Raw genomic sequence first — 17,684 nt, 5'->3', positions numbered from 1 at the left:
TGGTTTCTCCACATAGAATCTTTGATCTTATGCTATTTGGGGCTGATAAACTTGCTCATACTGCCGAAAAGTATAAGTTGGGACAATAGGGATACACATTCTTTGAGATTCACATTCAATACTTGACACATGTTGCTCTTGTGCATACATTGTATCCTCACATGTTGGAAAAATTTGAGGACTAGGAGGCTACTTCTAACTAACTATATCAAAGCTAAATCTCTCTAAAAGAAACCTCTTGAAGCAATCCCATGAAGACACACTTTGTGCTGCTAAACATTCATATTAGTCTTTTGCACTATCTTTCAATGATCTCACAAAGAACTTCATGATTATATCTTCATTGCAAAGTTGGTAGTCTTCAACAAACTCTTTGAATAACTTAACATGGTGGAGTGCTGATTCAAATTCTTGTGCATGAAACAAAGGTACATGATCCTTAATCTCAATGGGGAAGGGATGTGGGTACCCTTCAATGTTGCTAAAACTTAAAGGTCTATACTATTTAGGGATGAAAAACCTTCTAGGTTGACCTCCCTCAAGTTGTTGATCACTCATTATACTAGGGACAATATTACAACCATACATCTTGTTTGTCTTTACAAGCTTCTCATTTAGACTTCATAGTTACACATTTATTGACTCTCTTTTTCAACAAAGTCTTAAGTAAGAGCAGAACATTCATAAGACTAAAATATTAGACTTAAGAATTTTGAATGAACCTATTACAAAGACTGCATACTTCTCTTAATATAAGCATATAACTGAAAGATGAAACTAAGAAGTGTGCAAATCTGAAAAATAACACTTTCCCTTTTTACTTAGTGATACAAAACTAGGTAGGGAAACATTTTCTACAAATGACTTTCATAGAAATACATTTGATTCATGAAAGTCAAAATACCTGAAAATATTGTAGTGGCTACAAATCAACTTTCTGGTTGGAAATATTGGTAGATCAGGAGCTACCCCGACATATTCATTAGGTTCTTTGGTAGATTTTCCATCTCTTTGCAGAGGACAAATATTTGAAAAGATGGAATTTCTTCACGGGTCAAATTTGTTCAAAAACTAGCACTGCAACACCTCCTTATCATGATATGGCATTCATATGGATTCCATCCTTAACTTGCCAGGGTACTTCATCATAAGAGCTCAACTTTGCTTCATCTCTACTATAAATTCTTTGGTTCTTCTTCAAATAATGCACACTAGCACAGAGATCTCAAAGTGGCCACTCACTAATTGTGAGGTATTAAAATAATCATGAAATAGGCACAAATCTAGACAAACTTGCATTGAAAGATGAAATATAATAGATTCTTTGGCAATATTTATGAGAATTGACTCGACTAACAAGGGACATATTAAGAATCTCATAACTCTATGAAGCAAAATATTTGGGTCCTATGACATGGGAGAAAAGATCAACCATCAAACCATAGAAAAATCTAGAAAACTTTATGCAATATTTTCCCAAGCAAAGTCACCATTTATGTCGGTGACTCGGATAGATCACTGTAGAAATTAATTACAAATTCAATTCTTTTCCAGAGATTCCATACAACTATTTCTCCAGTAGAGTCACCATTTTTGTTGGTTCCCAAATTAGGTTTTACACTTATCCAGCAACCAAGTTGATCTCTCCACTTCCTATGAGGTTGCTAGCCTCGATTATAAAAAATTTCCAAGGACTTGGACCAAATTAACAACGATACAAGATCCTTCTACACTGTGGGCACTGTAAGACCTGGGAGGGTGGTCCCTTAATGCATTTACAATCTTAGCACTACACTTGAAAATAATATTAAATAAAGTAGATAATCTCACCGAAAGGCTCAACAATAAATTAAGGAGATGTTAAATAATGGCTAATCATCCATTTATCTGCAACTTAAAGTGGAGCAATGAGAACGAACAACTCTTCAAGCTATTAGAATTGATGTTTCTCATATGGGCTCAATAAAAAAGGAGAATGTTCCTCAACTTCCTGGAGCCATGAGACGTTTCAACTCATAAACATACATACATACATAAGATAAAGCTTGTAAAAAGAGCTAATGATTTTGACAACAACACTGGTTGTAAGCATAATTGCTAGATGTGATCAGTGCCTCATTCAATTGGGCAACTTTAAATTATGGAAATATAAAATAACATATGACAAGACTGTATCCAACAACTATTAGATCCTAGATAACAGTGCCTTACATTGTATCTCATCAATGATTTACATCTAAAACTACTTACCTAAATCGTTGCATAAGCTCAATCATTCTAGAACTCTATTTAAGCAATTTAGTTGACCCCTTGGGCTGAATCATAAATAGAAAGCCACATACATCACAACAATGTACTGAATAAAATAAATCCTTGGTTGATTTCACTCAAAAACTGATAGAATCATACAATGGAGAGAAACTACATCTGAACCATATTTTCATTTATTCCAAATGCTACTTCTGCCACATAAACTTTACATTGCATTATTCAAATTCCTGCAAAAAACTTGAACAATGGACTCAATATAAAATTTTCTCTCCAAAATTCATTACATGCTTCTCAAAATAATCAGTCTACTACATGGATCTAAAACCTCTAGACAAGAGCTACCTATAGACGTTATACAAGAGAAAAATTTCAAAACCTTTTACAATGAGAAAAGAAGAGAAGATATAGGAGAGAAAGACATTCCATATTCCTTCTATTGCAACCACCTGTCTTCTTCAAATCTGCCTTGCTGATGTCATGTGTCTTTCTTCAACTTTAATCTGCATTTAACAACTGTCCTTTCTCCCCTCTCTCTGCAATTGAAAAACATTCCCTACATTTTTGTGTTGATCTGCGCTTTCCAAAATATCTTTCAACTGAAAATATTCCTCTTTTTGGTCATCCTCGTGAATGCATTTCTTCTTTTATGAAAGATATCACCCTTTTCTTTATTTGTAGCCGAAACACCTTTCTCGTGAATGCATTCCTTATGAAAACAAAATTATTTATCTTTCACATTAATTTCATATTTTTGAATATGCCCTTTATGCAATACACTTTATGCTTGAAAAGTAATTTTGTAACTGCATTTCACTTTTACCCATCCCTTTTCAAATTATATTATGTGAAATACTTTACTTTATTTTTTCCTTTGTTAAAAGATCATTTTCACGTCCGAGTGAAAATGATTTACCACACAATCAATATACTAACCTTTTACTCATTATTAAAGCATTTTCACTTTCATCAATCTAATGCCCTTTGATTAAAAATTATTTCCTTGTTGAGAAAAGAAATATTCACCCTTCATAATAAGACCACTCTAGATAATACTCAGTGAAAAATATTCCCTTGTGGTATACAAGAAATAATCTTGAGTAGAAAGTCAGTTGTTTATTTGAGCTGGAGTATCTCATATATTCCCTTTGTCTTATGTCCATGTGAAACAATATTTCACATTGTAAACAAATTTCAAGCTACATTTTCCCCCCTGGATAAATAAACTTACCCCTTCATGTCATATTATCAATTCATCTTTATATAAGTGAAATCAAACTTCACTTTTAAAATCATAATTAATCATAGATCCATGTTCTTTAAAATGACTTCTCACCTTTACACTTGAGTAAATGAATTTATAGAGAATCATATTTCTTTTTTCACTTCATTCTTATCATATGCAATAGTATGATCTTACAATTAAATCCCACATCTGCATTATTTCACACTAACGCATCAGAAACACCAAAATGCCTTTGCCCACAAAATTCATCCTTTCAAAATCTTCTCTGTCTGTTTACCATAAGATCACTGGATGTTTATTATCCCTCTACATGCTTTGCAATTCCTTTGTGAATTTTTATTTCAACCATCTCTAGTAATTGAATATTTCACCTACAATATTGCATTGTTTTTCAATTTCATCTTCAATTAATCCATTTGTCTCTACATATTATGCAATCATGGCTTCTTTGAGGTATTGATAGAGTCAAATAATTCAAAATCATGTGTCATACTTCAACATTTTGTACATATGTGTACATGGCTTTGGATCAGCAAACCCTTTGTTCTTTAATGGTTGGTCACGCCACTCTCCATAATCCCTATTTTGAAACTCATGTATTGACATAGGTAAATGGTGTGGCATTTGGCTTAATGCCATCATATTTTCTTGGAAGCTTCAAAAGTCATTGAATCAAATCCATTTTGTGCAAACATTTCTATTATCGTTGTTTTCATATTTTGCATCAAGGCCAACCAAGGTACTTGCTATTCCAACATCCAACAAAATACCTCCATACTTTAATGGGTGTCTACATCAAGGTTCATGCTATAGAAAGGGTAGGAGAATACTGTGAAGGTTGAGGAATTCAGCGGCACACAATCTGCATACATGCTTACCATGGCACATTCGTTGTCCTATGTGCTTCATTAGGTGTCCATACCTTAACCAAAGCTCTCTATTCATCACACTTCTTATTGTTGGAAGAAATGTGTGGGAGGCGATATGTCTATAGTTACATTTTCTTAGAATTTTCTGAAGCCTTTTCCACATATACGCTTCGTACATATCCAGTGATCCTAGCATCTTCTTGCAAATTTAAAAGGAATTTTGTGCATAAAAAAAAATTCAATGCAGATGTTACAATCACCTCCTAAAAAGCTTACACAGCATCACGCACCTCATCTGAGCTTCCACATTTTTTATTCATGTCTCTACCATTAACAATTTTCATTACACATTTGACAAAATATTTTCATCATTGGATGTGCTTCGATGGATGCATGTATCACCTTCAACCAATGTGATCATTCAATTTTTGTGACTACCCCAGAGTGGCCTCTCATATTCTGCACAACCTACAAAAACTTGGTGATTCAAGGCGACTCCATGAGATAAAAAAACCATAAACTCCTCCCGTCACACATTAGAGAAAATCACCCTTCTCTTTGCAATGCCACGATGCCTATTTGCCTCACATCACCTCATCACACGATCACGAGATGGCAAGGATTAAACAAAAGTTGCAAGAAAAATAATCTCAACAATACGTGGCAAACCTTTAATTTGCCCTTTAAATTATATTATCACTTGCATCTTATGTCTTTTGGTTTTGATTTTTTTAAAAATAATTTGGGGCCCACCAAATGTCATATATTTTCCATTTAGAATCATAGTAAAATGATTGAAATGATACTTTGGCTCAAAATAATACATTTAATAATGTTAATTCAAAACATTATTAAAAAGAACTTCTTGAAACAAGCCTATTGATCTCCCATTTGCCTCATAGGTATTATTATTTAAAATCAAAATAATGACTTAAATAATAAATACTACCACCAACCTTGCAATCATAACTACATTGTTTGATGCGGCAAGTTGGGTCCCTCATGGCTTGACTAAAAAAAGAATTTGTTCTGAAACAACTAGCCTGAAAAGTAATCTAGAACCATTAGAACAACCATTCGGATCAATCGTCTGCAAAATTTAGTCATTGAAACTTAATTTTTACCATTTTGCAAAAATGACCAAAACGACCTCTGGACCCCCAAAAATCGCCTTCAAAAACAACTCAAATGGCCACTTGAGACCATGCCATCTAACACGCATATAGACTGATATACTGAAAATCACCCTCTGAAATGGATTCCCTTGACACTTAATGAGTTGCAATATTTTAATCCCCAAAGTTCTTTACTTATTTGTTACTGCACTGAAACCTAGCAGGACCCCTTCCAAACCCTATTTCAAAATAATTTTGAAAATATAGCAGATGAAAACATGAAGAGATGCAAACTAGCACACACACTCATTTCATTGCCTATAATCACAAGAACCAATTGGTATCAGAAAATAATCATCTGGGTGAAAGATATTAATGCTCAAAGTGGCCCACTTGGTCATCCTGAAAAGTTGCACTGGTGAAAACAAATTGAAGTGCCTCCAATCACTAATTAGGAAAAATGTCAAATCACCATCTCAGAGGCCACCATCTGACACACTAGTACATTTAGGTACCCTGAGTATGTACGCAAGAAGGCTTGATCAAATTTGATCACATGTGAAAATTATTCACCCTCAAATTTGCCTACTCTACAACTTCTGAACATGTTCTTTCTTAAACACTAAAAAAGTCCATATGGATTGAGCCTTGAAAACTGACCAAACGAAGAGCTGGGGGGCTACAAATTGGGTAGATGGTAGAAAACATATAGATATTCATGGTGTAATACCACTTTTGATTGCAGGTGAACCAGGTGCGAAATAAAAAATTCGAAAAAGTGTACTAAACTGTTGTTTGATAGTCTGATTTGCAGAAAACAACAAATTCTAAATGATTTTTCTTTGGCAAACAGGTCAAATTAAATCATGGGAATCTGAAAATTTGCAGGGTAGTGCATAATTTTGCAAGGAACCCAAAGGGACAAGAACTTCTTTATGAAAATTAATAGGGTACAAGTTATAAGCATCCAAAGTAGGCTACTCAAACTTTCTTGGAAATGTGAACCATGCAAATTTGTGCAATCCCCTAAAACTAGGTGCATCAAAAACATGTTAAAACTGGTTGTAGGAGCTTGCAAATGGATATATGAACTTAATGAAATGTGTCCAACATATTTTCCAAGTGATTTCTCATGAAGTTTACTAGGATCCCAACTTATTAGCTCTCAAAAGGGCCTTCTCTAATAGTTTTTCAATGGTGTACCTATTGATGCCTAAGCAAATTCATATATGCCAACCTCAAAATTTCTTCAAAAATTAGAAGGTGCCAACATACCCTTTCCAACCTAATACCATACCAACCACATTCTAATCTAATCCATTTACTCCTTCATCAAAAACCATTCACCCATTAGCCATTTATTTATCTCAATCAAGCCTCCAATCCATAATCCTTAACCTAAATATTATCATTTAGAAATCATATCCAAATATCTAGCATCCTTCAGCTTCCAAATCAAAATCCAATTCTCTCAACCAACCTTTCCTTCATTATCACATTATTTTAATCTAAATACCCATCTAAAATCATCCCAAAACCTCACCTTTCAAATGTCATCCTCTTTTAATTTCAATCACCATCCAAATATTTATTTAATCATAATCCAAAGCCCATATTTAAATATCATGAAATTTTTGAAAAATTAGATATAGAAGTGCAAGAATCTATATCAAACCCTATTCCTCAAACCACTCCACTCTAATCAGCATATCAATCATACATATCCAACTCATTCATACATCAAAGTTATCCAACCTTCGACTATTCATGTATCTCACCCCAACCCATTTACCAAATCAATCCTATAACTTCATATTCATCTGCCATATCTACATCCATTTCACCTCAACAAATTATGTCTAATTCCAACCCATCTCCCATTTAATATCCTTCCTCTACCTAGTTTGATCTAAAGGTACATAATTTGTTTGAAATAAAAATGAAATCTCTCTCTCTCTCTCTCTCTCTCTCTCTCTCTCTCTCTCTCTCTCTCTCTCTCTCTCTCTCTCTCTCTCTCTCTCTCTCTCTCTCTCTCTCTCTCTCTCTTGTGAGTATGAGTGTAGACTCATACTCCCAAAATGGTGGCTAAATTTAGTGTCATAAAATGTAACTATAGACGTATAAATCTGACCATCTAATTAAATAAATATTTAATGTTTATTTTATCCATTAAAATCATTCTTCTATTAATTAAACCCCCCTTTCCTCTACTAATTAAATAAATTATTCAATTTATTTGATTTAATTCATTTGGCCACATTCTAGCCTTTAATTAAATAAATCATATTTCTTTAATTAAGTCACCCTTTTCATATTTAATTAAATTTACATTTAATTAAAAATCTAATTGCATTTCAATAAATTAATATTTATTTAAATATCCTTCCAATACAAGTCGTAACCCTCCTTTCTAAATAAATCAATTTATTTCAATTAAAGTCAAAATTCCTCCCACTTGGATTCTCCTAAAAAATCCACTTGCATGCCTAAACCTTTTCTAGAATATTATAACCCCTTCTAATTAAGCATAATTACCTCTTAAACATTTGCACAATCCTTAAGAAAAGGATCACTTCTCAAAAACCCTTAGAATCTTCAATAACCATTAAAGGCTTTATGTCTTCAAATGGTTAACCTCTAAAATCTTCCAAACGATTAAAAGCTCTTATATAACCATTTATGGTTAACTCAAACTCAACCCTGGGTTAGAGACTTTCTCTATAATTTAACCACTCTTTAACTCATGAGTCTCTTCAATAATTCATTGCTTTGACAATATTTATCCATTAACTTTTGCATAAGAATTTATCCTTTGGACAAAAGGATAATCTAATAACTCAACCCTAACCTTACCCACTAGGGTAACCATCGTGTCTTTTCAGGCATCTAATGCCTCTTCTCTCTCCTCTCAAGCCATCTCATGTTGAAAATTGTCACCATTTCATTGGTGAAAATTGTAAACATGGATTAATTATCATTCAATCCTAACCCTTGTTAAGATTATTCAATCTTAAGGATCCAATTGCTCGTTTCTTCTATAAATAGGCCTCATTTCCTTCATTATCACAATCCAAGTTTTCATGCATCCATATTATAGTCTACTTCATCAAGAATTGCCTCTCTTTGTTAATCATCATCTTAATCAATTAGAAGTATATTAGTATTTTATCATGTTTAGAATATATTATGTTAGCATAGCTTGTTAGTTTCTTTATCACAACAAAATCTTCATCATAGCTAGCTTTGTTATAATCTTATAGATCTTAGGTGCATCTTGAGTATCAATCATTTTCATCCATTATCACTCATTCTTGGAGTTGTCATTCCAAAGTCAGTTTCTCAATGATCTCAGAGCAACCATTGACTTGAGGAATCCAATGAGATAGAGAACAATAAGACACGCTTTGAAAGATTAGCTTGTTTAACTAGTTTATCTTAGTTAGTCTTTATATCTAAAAGTTTCATTGGTATGTTAGTTTCTTGATCTTTTGATTAATCAACTAACACCACTATTCTGGCATACATTTTTGGTGCCCACCATGGGGCTCATCCCTAAATTTATAATCATTTTGCATGCAGGTTGAAGACAAATTTCAAGGAAGAAACTCAGAATAGTGCATCTGCAGGACAATTTAGTGCATCCACGATATCTTCTAGCACATTTGTGTTACATTATAACACATATAAATGATAAGTTAGTACATAGCAGTCTCATCCCAACACATATTTTTATCTCTCTTTAGTGCATACAAGTATCAGAACACCACATTTGAGCCTTTGTGTAGCACGTAGGATTTTAAAAATAGTGCTTTTGTTTCATTATTTAGCACATCTGTCTCACTTTTTAGTGCATGACCAACAAATGGTTTTTGTTTGTAAGATAGAGAGAACGAATAGTTAGGCTTGTGAGCCCACAATCTTGACTAACAATTTGCAGGCTTTGTAGGAACTAACCTTTATTGTAGGTGCTAAAGGACTTAGAATAAATTTTTTACTTTTCTTTTTAAAGGTTGGTAAAAAGAATTCATGTTTCCTTTCTCACAAAAGCTAAAAAAAACTCCACATTTAGTTTAGTGCAGTTAAAAAGATTCACATTCTCTTTTTAGGCTCTAAAAAGGACCTCATTTTAATTTCTTGCAAAATTAAAAAGAACAGCAAATCAAACATTTATTTTGCAAGTTAGTTCAGATTTGTCTTTTGGTGCTAGTAAAAAGAACAAGACAAATTTTCTTCATTTCCAAAGGATAAAAAGAATAAGACATTGTTTGATTTTGCAAAGGTAACAAAGAACAATCCATATCAAGTTGGGAGTTTTCTCAAAAGTTCATCATAGTAATTTATCATTGGTGATTTCTTTTGTTGACCAACTTTTCTTTCCACAAAAAAATCAAAAATTATGATCTTCTCATTTTTTCTATCTTAGGTAAAATAAACACCATCTTGGTTGGAACAAAATTTCCAAATAGCATTTAGATCATTTTGTAACATTAAGGTAAAAAGAACATGTACTCATTGTGTCATGCTCTATGAAGTGTACCTGTACCTGCAAACACAATGCACTCAATAAATCATTACAAGCAATGGTTAGTGAATTGAAACAATGAAAGATAAAACCATAGCTAAGTGATCTATCACCTCCTAGTAAATGCGAGTGTGAATTTTTCTCTCAGATCTTGATATGCAAACTCTAGTGACTTGACTACACTTAAATGGAGAATTTAAATGATGAAGATGCATGATCCATCATGATAACATGATTAAGCTATATGATTCTAGGATTATGCTAAGAGATAAGATAAGATTAAAGCTAAAATGAGCATGATAACATTGCTAAAATGATAAACTAGAAGCTAGATGCATATAGTAACAATACATAAGATGAAGATGAGATGGGATATGAAAATCGGGATCAATCAATCGGGGGCCTTTGAACTCCAAAATGGGGTCTATTTATAGGATTTGCCAAGGTCAGGGGTGATGTGGCATGAATCAATGGTTGAAATTTGATCTGAAGATATCAATGGTTAAATTGGAGGTGGGTTGAGAAGAGGCTGGTTGGAAGGGGACAATTGGTGGTAGGTAGGAAAAGGGGTTGGTTCGAAGGGAACACTTGATGACAAGTGTCTAGAAGCTTTGCTTATGAGAGGGAAAAGTGTCCATGGAAAGGGGACATGGTGGTTAGGATGTGCAAACTAGGATGAGGTTAAGAAAACCCGGGGTTAGATGAAATGGGTTAGGTTTAGGAGTGGTTAGGTTAGGTGGTTAAATGTTAGGAGAATTTGAGAAATTTGAATTTAAAAATTCAAATAATAGGAAAAGGTTAATTAATTTCAACAACTCATGAATTTGATTTGTTTTAATTAATTATGTGATTTAGAAGAAATGGATTTGGTGGGGGGAATTAATTAATTTGAATTAATTAATTAAAGGGGATTATTGAAATGAACCTATTAAATAAATCCTTAGATTTATTAATAAGTAGATGAATTGGGGAATTTAATCAAATTACTAATGAATTCAATTAAATTGGGAAGGAGGACTAATCAAATAATTTCTTATTCAATTAATTGTCTTCAGACCATTTTTAGGTGTATACACATTGTGACTAGAAAGTGATAGGAATATGCTCTCCCTTTAACTAGGTGAGCAAAAATCCAAACTCACTATTTACTTTCTTTATTTCATTTCTTGCAATAAGATAAAAACTTTAGCAGGCCTACCCTCCCGAGAAGCCCATAAGGTCAGTGAGAGGGGAACGATCTAAGTGGGGAATGGCTAACACCAAGTATTCTACCCCACTATAATCAACTATGGCTATGACAATGATTTTTCTCAGTGATTAGTCTTCCCCCATTATCCTTGAGATACATAAAGCATTTGTTTTGAAGGTTGGGAAGCCTCCTGATGGAGTTTATCATTGAAGACCAAACAAAATCCTTATTAAGAGCTTTAAGAGTAGAAGCCTCACCGAGTCAGTTATCCAAACATTTCTAATATCATAGTGCAAGGGTGTGGAAGAATCCACCCCAAGACACTCACCATACATCTCCCAAGAAAATGATCCATTTGAGAACCAATTCTCTTTTCTTCAACTTCTAGAAAAAGGAAAAAAAAAAAAGCGTACCTTAGGGTGTGATGGGGCTATTTGAGCTGAAGGAGTATCAAGTGTGAGCTATGGTATTATTGATGACCCTTGAGATTAGAGAATCGGCTTGATATTTTTTTCTTGTTCAAACCAGTGGAAACAAATAGGGATTTGAAAATATCCTATTGAACATACACTTATTATTTAGACTAGACAAATTGTCTTATTACTTGCTACTATGTTTTCAAATCATCTTCAAAAAATCATCCATTGAGAAAACAATTTTTTTACAAAAACAAAAGTCAAGTGTCAAAATATTTCAAACTCAAAGTATCTTAGTGCATCACTTTGAAACAACCATGTAGCACATGTTATTCATTTAATAGAGATTATAAAGTAAACATTAGCACATTCGGTGCATCCAATAGCTAGTAGTCCTCATAAAAAAATTCAAAATATCAATAGTCATAAAATGTGAGGTAGTGCATAAGCAAAAAAAAATTAGCGCATTTTCCAGACAACTTAGCACATGAGAAGATCAGAGTAGCACATTTGACACATATTTTAGCATTCATACTCCATTTGTTTTAGTGCATCCTTAAAAAAATTGTCTCAGACAAAGAGCAGGTTATCAACTTTTTCAGAAAATTGAAACCATCTTTGGATACCATGTTAGGTCTTCTCTCATATTCAATTGTCAAAGATAGGGTTTCTTTAAACAAAATCATAGGATACCAACTAGTGATCTAAGTTCACAACTTCAACCAATATCAACATCAAATACTTAGCTAGTTATCTAAGTTAGTCAAATCAATCTAGTTTCCAATATCAGGACAAATCATCCTTCATCAGGGAACTTCATTACATCATTTGACGCACTTAGTCATATCAATAGGGGAATATTAAACCATGTATTCGACTTAGTAACCTTGGGTGTTAAAACAAGGTATATTGTTCTCAAATCAATCTATTCAAAACTGAAACTTTGATCACTCATATCACCACTCCTCGACACTTAAAGAAGAAGAATCTTCGTCCAAAAACTGATTTAAAGAGGAAAGAGCCTAGTCAAAAGAAGATCTTAAGGAAAAGGATGTTTCTCCACATAAACTGCAAACTTTTGCTGAAACATTGCACATTCCTACACCAATTCCAGAATTATTCACGTGGTTGTGGAATTGAGTTTGATAGAGAGTCTCTAAAAACTCGTGCTTTTGAACAAAGATCTGCATTATCACAACTTCTCAATAAAGGAGGAAAGATCAACTTGGCTTATTTTCCTCAACAAATAATCACTTATTGAGCTAGAAACTAATTCTTCACATGCCTCAAAATGTAAATATCAACTAATATATTTTCCCCCTATTATGAACTTTTTACCTATCTATTTTAATATTAAATTTATTATACTTATTTACATTTATCTTTGTTTTATTTTACTTGTAAACTAAGAATGACTTATTTAAATAAAATTTATAAAATAAAACTTTTAATTAAAATACTTTAGTAAAAAATACACTTTAATTAAGAATAAATTTTAATAAAAATAAATGATAAAATAAATATGATAAATGTTATTGTAAAATAAATTTGAATTAATATGTAAAACAAAAACAATATCATATTTGCATATTCATAAATAACTATTACTCATATACATATTAATCATATCATTAATGAATTAAATGCATTAAAATGATTTTTTTGAGAAAATTTGAATTTTTCATTTACTCTAGCCAATAAGATAAAAGAAAAATAGGAGAAACAAATTATTTAAAACAAAAATAAGAGTTGGACTATAAGTTTTTTGTTCAAAATTTTTAATTATTTTCTCTGATTGGTTGAACTAATTAAAAAATTAGATTGATGGATGCAATAGTATCCTGCCTTGATAGGAACTAATAAACAATTGAATTTAGTTCCAATATTTATTTTAAGTCATCTTATAGATTGAGGTACTACTTAATCTAATATTTAAATTAATGTTTTCCACCAAAAATAACAAGATAAGAAAGTACACATACATCCACTACACAACCTTCATAGAGGAAATATTTTAGGTAAAAGAGAAGGGGAAGTGAAAGAGAGAGGGGTATTAAAATAATTATTAAAAGATCCTTTTTTGAATAGATTGATCAAGAATGACAATAATGTCATCCATAACTTTGAAACATCTTTTTCTACAATTTTTTTTGAAACATAATACTCCAATAACAACTGAAAACCCAAATCCAAAGCTCAATCCAATTCCCACCTCCCACCACACATGTTCCTCCCACTCGTGCTCACTCACATCTTCATCATAAATTTGATTTGAAGGAGGAGAAGGTGAACAATTTATTTTGATCTGAAGTCCACAAAGGTTTGCATTGTTTGAAAATGATCTCTCATCAAATGTTAACCATTGAGCTCCTTGTGGTATTCTACCTGAAAAATTATTACAAGATATGTTCAAGTAACTAAAAAATGTGAGATATTTTAGTTAATTAGTGATATTTCCAATAAGATTGTTATCTGAAAGATCAAGTGACTCCAATTGCACAAGGTTTCCAAAAGAAGTAGGAATTTTTTCATGGAGATGATTCATTGATAAATTGAGAATCCCTAGACCAATGAGGAATCTAATTTCTTAAGGAATATCACTTGAGAAGTTGTTGTTTGAGAGATCAAGACACCGAACCAATGCCAAAGATTTCACATATTCTAGAAATATCCCTTCGTTGTTCATTTCAATTTTATCTAAATAAGGCATTGAGCTTGAATTTGAGAACTCGAGGACTTTTGCACTTTTTGTTTGATTTGCCATTGATCTCAAGTTTCGTAAGATACATGAAATAGCTCCACATAGATTGTTATTTGATAAAATCAAGACTTGAAGATTTTCTAATTTTGTCAACACTAAGGGTATTCCACCTTTGAATTTATTAGATCTCAACACCAAAATTCGAAGGCCAATTAAATTCCCTATCCAATTTGGGATGGTTCCCTACATGTTATTATATCCCAAATCTAGAATCTCTGAAGAAGTCTAATTTTGAACTAATGATGGAATTGTACCTTGTAGCTTGTGACCTCCTAATTTCAATGTTTGTAGACAAACCATTCTCCTAATCTCACCTTCCAAATTATTATTTTTTAGGTTTAACACTTCTAGTGTTGATGAGAAATTCCAAAAAACTTGCAAAAGAATTACCTATGACCTTGTTATTTGACACATCTAAAACCTCCAAGTGATTTCCTTCACAAATAGAATGTGGAAAGATGCCACTTATATTATTATTTGCATGTGACAAATAATTGAGCTGGCTCTGGCCATATTCATCAATGTTTTCTTAAATGATGCCATCAAATTGATTCTCAGACATGTCCAAGAATTCTACATTAGGATGAGGAACTAAAGAATTCCCTTGTAACTTGTTTCTATGTAATTCAACATAATGAGCACTCAACTTACTGAACTTTGATAACAAAATCTTTCCTTCAAATTCAGTGCATGAGAGATTGAGAGTGTCGAATGATGTAAGGCCCCACAACCAACCTGGAATATTTCCACTAAGAGAATTGTTGGATAAGTCAAGATCATCTATGTAGTATTGAGTGGATAGGAAAGATGGGAAATCATTATCCATATTACAAGAACTCAAATACAAAGATTCAAGTTGAAATTTTGGGATCCAAAAGTCTTCAACTTTCATTGTCAAGAAATTATCAAAAAGACTCAAGTAACAAATCTTTGTGAAATATTCTAGTTGAGAGAGTATGAATGTTCCACTTAAAGAATTATTTGAAACATCAAGCTTGATCAAAGATGAGAGATTACCAAAAGTATATGACAATCTTTCATTTAATTGGTTTGAACCAAGAGAAAGATATGAAAGCTTTGACAGCCCACATAAAGAGCTCCATGGAATGTTGCCTCTTAGTGAATTTTTGGAAAGAGCCAAATATTCAAGTTGTGAAAGATTTCCAATAGAATATGGAAGACTGCCTTCAATATTGTTACTAGAGAGATATAAGCTGGTCAATGAGAACATATTTCCCATAGAATCTGGAAGATTGCCTTCAATATTGTTATAAGAAAGATGTAAGTTGGTCAACAAGGACATATTCCCCATAGAATCTAGAAGTCTACCTTTAATATTGTTATTAGAAAGATCTAAGGTAGTTAATGAGGACACATTCCACTCATAAATTTCATTTTCTAAATCAACATTTAAAGTGCTTGCATTGGTTAAAATTGAACATTTCCTTTTATTTTGTATATGTTATCATTTGAATGAGGATTTTTTTTTTTGTCATGATGCATTCATTTTCTAAATGTGATAATGGGCTAGCTTCCCTTTTTCCAATTTTTTGATCTCTTAGAGAACCACCTCTTATTTATGACAACATTTTAGTTCCTAAAATAGTTGTTAGAAATTCTTTTAAAATTCTCCCATGTTCTAAAGATGATGGTTTGAAGAGTGATCTTGACAATTCTCCTAAAATGTACCCTTCTCATCTAGCTATCTTAGAGGAAGAGGATGATATCATAAACACTTTTCTTAATGATACCTTACCTTACTTACATGATGCCTCTCTTAATGAAAAGGTATTTATGTAAATTGACTTATCTTCTCCTAAATTTGGTCTTACCAATGAGGGCATGTTAGTACAACAAGAGGTTATGAGCACTTCTTCTAAAGGTCTCCTTCCTACGCATGAATCTTTGGAGAAAGATATTCATCTCCCTCCTAAAGAATACTCCCCTCATGAGGTTCATTTTGTGAAAGAAGATGGTAGTGTCCCTACTTTTCCTAATGAGGGCATTTCCTCGTTTGATTCAAACAAAATTCCCACTAGAGATAATGTATTAATGAGAAATGCTTTACCTTCTCCTAAATTTTTCCTTACCCCTAAAGATGCTTTAGAGAAAGACGATGAAATCATAATAAATTTCCTTAATGCTCTGTCCCTAAAGATCCTATTGAAGACATTTGGAGGAAAGAGGATGATTTAAATACATGTAGTGATTTTCTCTTTCCCAAAGATGAAGAATTAATGATCAATGTTATCACTTCTCCCAAAATTGGAAATAGCAATAAGGAAATATTTGTGCAAGATATTTCTAACACTTTTTCTAATGACCTCAATATTTGGGATGAACCATTAGAAGAAGGTGTTGATTATTTTCTCCCCCATGAGAGAACCCTATCCAAAGGGGATGAAATCAATATTATTGATAACTCCCTTGATATAATCTCACCTTCCATGAATCTCAATCATTCTCCCTCTAAAAATAAATCATCTCCCTCTCCTCAGCTTGGTTCTACTCATAAGGATACCCTAGTTCAAGATAAGATGGTTAACATCTTTTTCAAATATCTCCCTCTCAAAGGTGAGACTTTAAAGAGTAATGTTGATCCTTCTCCTAGATATTTTATTCCCCATGTAAATCTTTTGGTGATAGATGATGATATAACCTTTCCTATAACATCAATGCCTACTTCTAGTATCCCTCCTAAAATTGATCTTATCTGTGATAATATCTTAGTGCAAGAAGAGACTATCAACAATTATTCCAACAATCTTGTTCATTCTTCTTCTAAGAACACCTTTGATATTTCTAAGCCATCCTCAATCAATTTGATACATGTGAATGAAACACCTAATAAACCCTTCTTCACAGTTCAAGGTACTTGTCCTTCTCAAAATTACCCACGTAAGCCTATCTTAGTGGTTCAATGTGATTATGCTAATGATTCTTTTTACACTCCTAAGAAACCTATTATTACTGTGCAAGGAGGTTATCCTTCTAAGAGTCTTTATGAGTATGCTATGAAAATTAATGGAGAGAGTTAAAATATGGTTGCTCATAGTTACAACACAAAAAATAATAGGCAACCTAGTCCTCTAGTTATCCCAACTTCACTTCCTCCCTCTCAACCTATTCTTCCACAAGAACCTCGTATATCACAAACTCTTAGTAAGAAGTATGATCTCATTGAACAACTTAAAGATACTCCTGCTAAGATTTCTATTTGGGATTTGGTTCAAAATTTACCTTCTTATCATGGGATGTTACAAGATGCTTTTAAAAACTTAGATGTCCCACCTGCAGT

This window comes from Cryptomeria japonica, chromosome 3, assembly GCF_030272615.1.
Source record: "Cryptomeria japonica chromosome 3, Sugi_1.0, whole genome shotgun sequence".
Lineage (NCBI taxonomy): Eukaryota > Viridiplantae > Streptophyta > Pinopsida > Cupressales > Cupressaceae > Cryptomeria > Cryptomeria japonica.
This window is presented reverse-complemented; position numbering follows the sequence as displayed.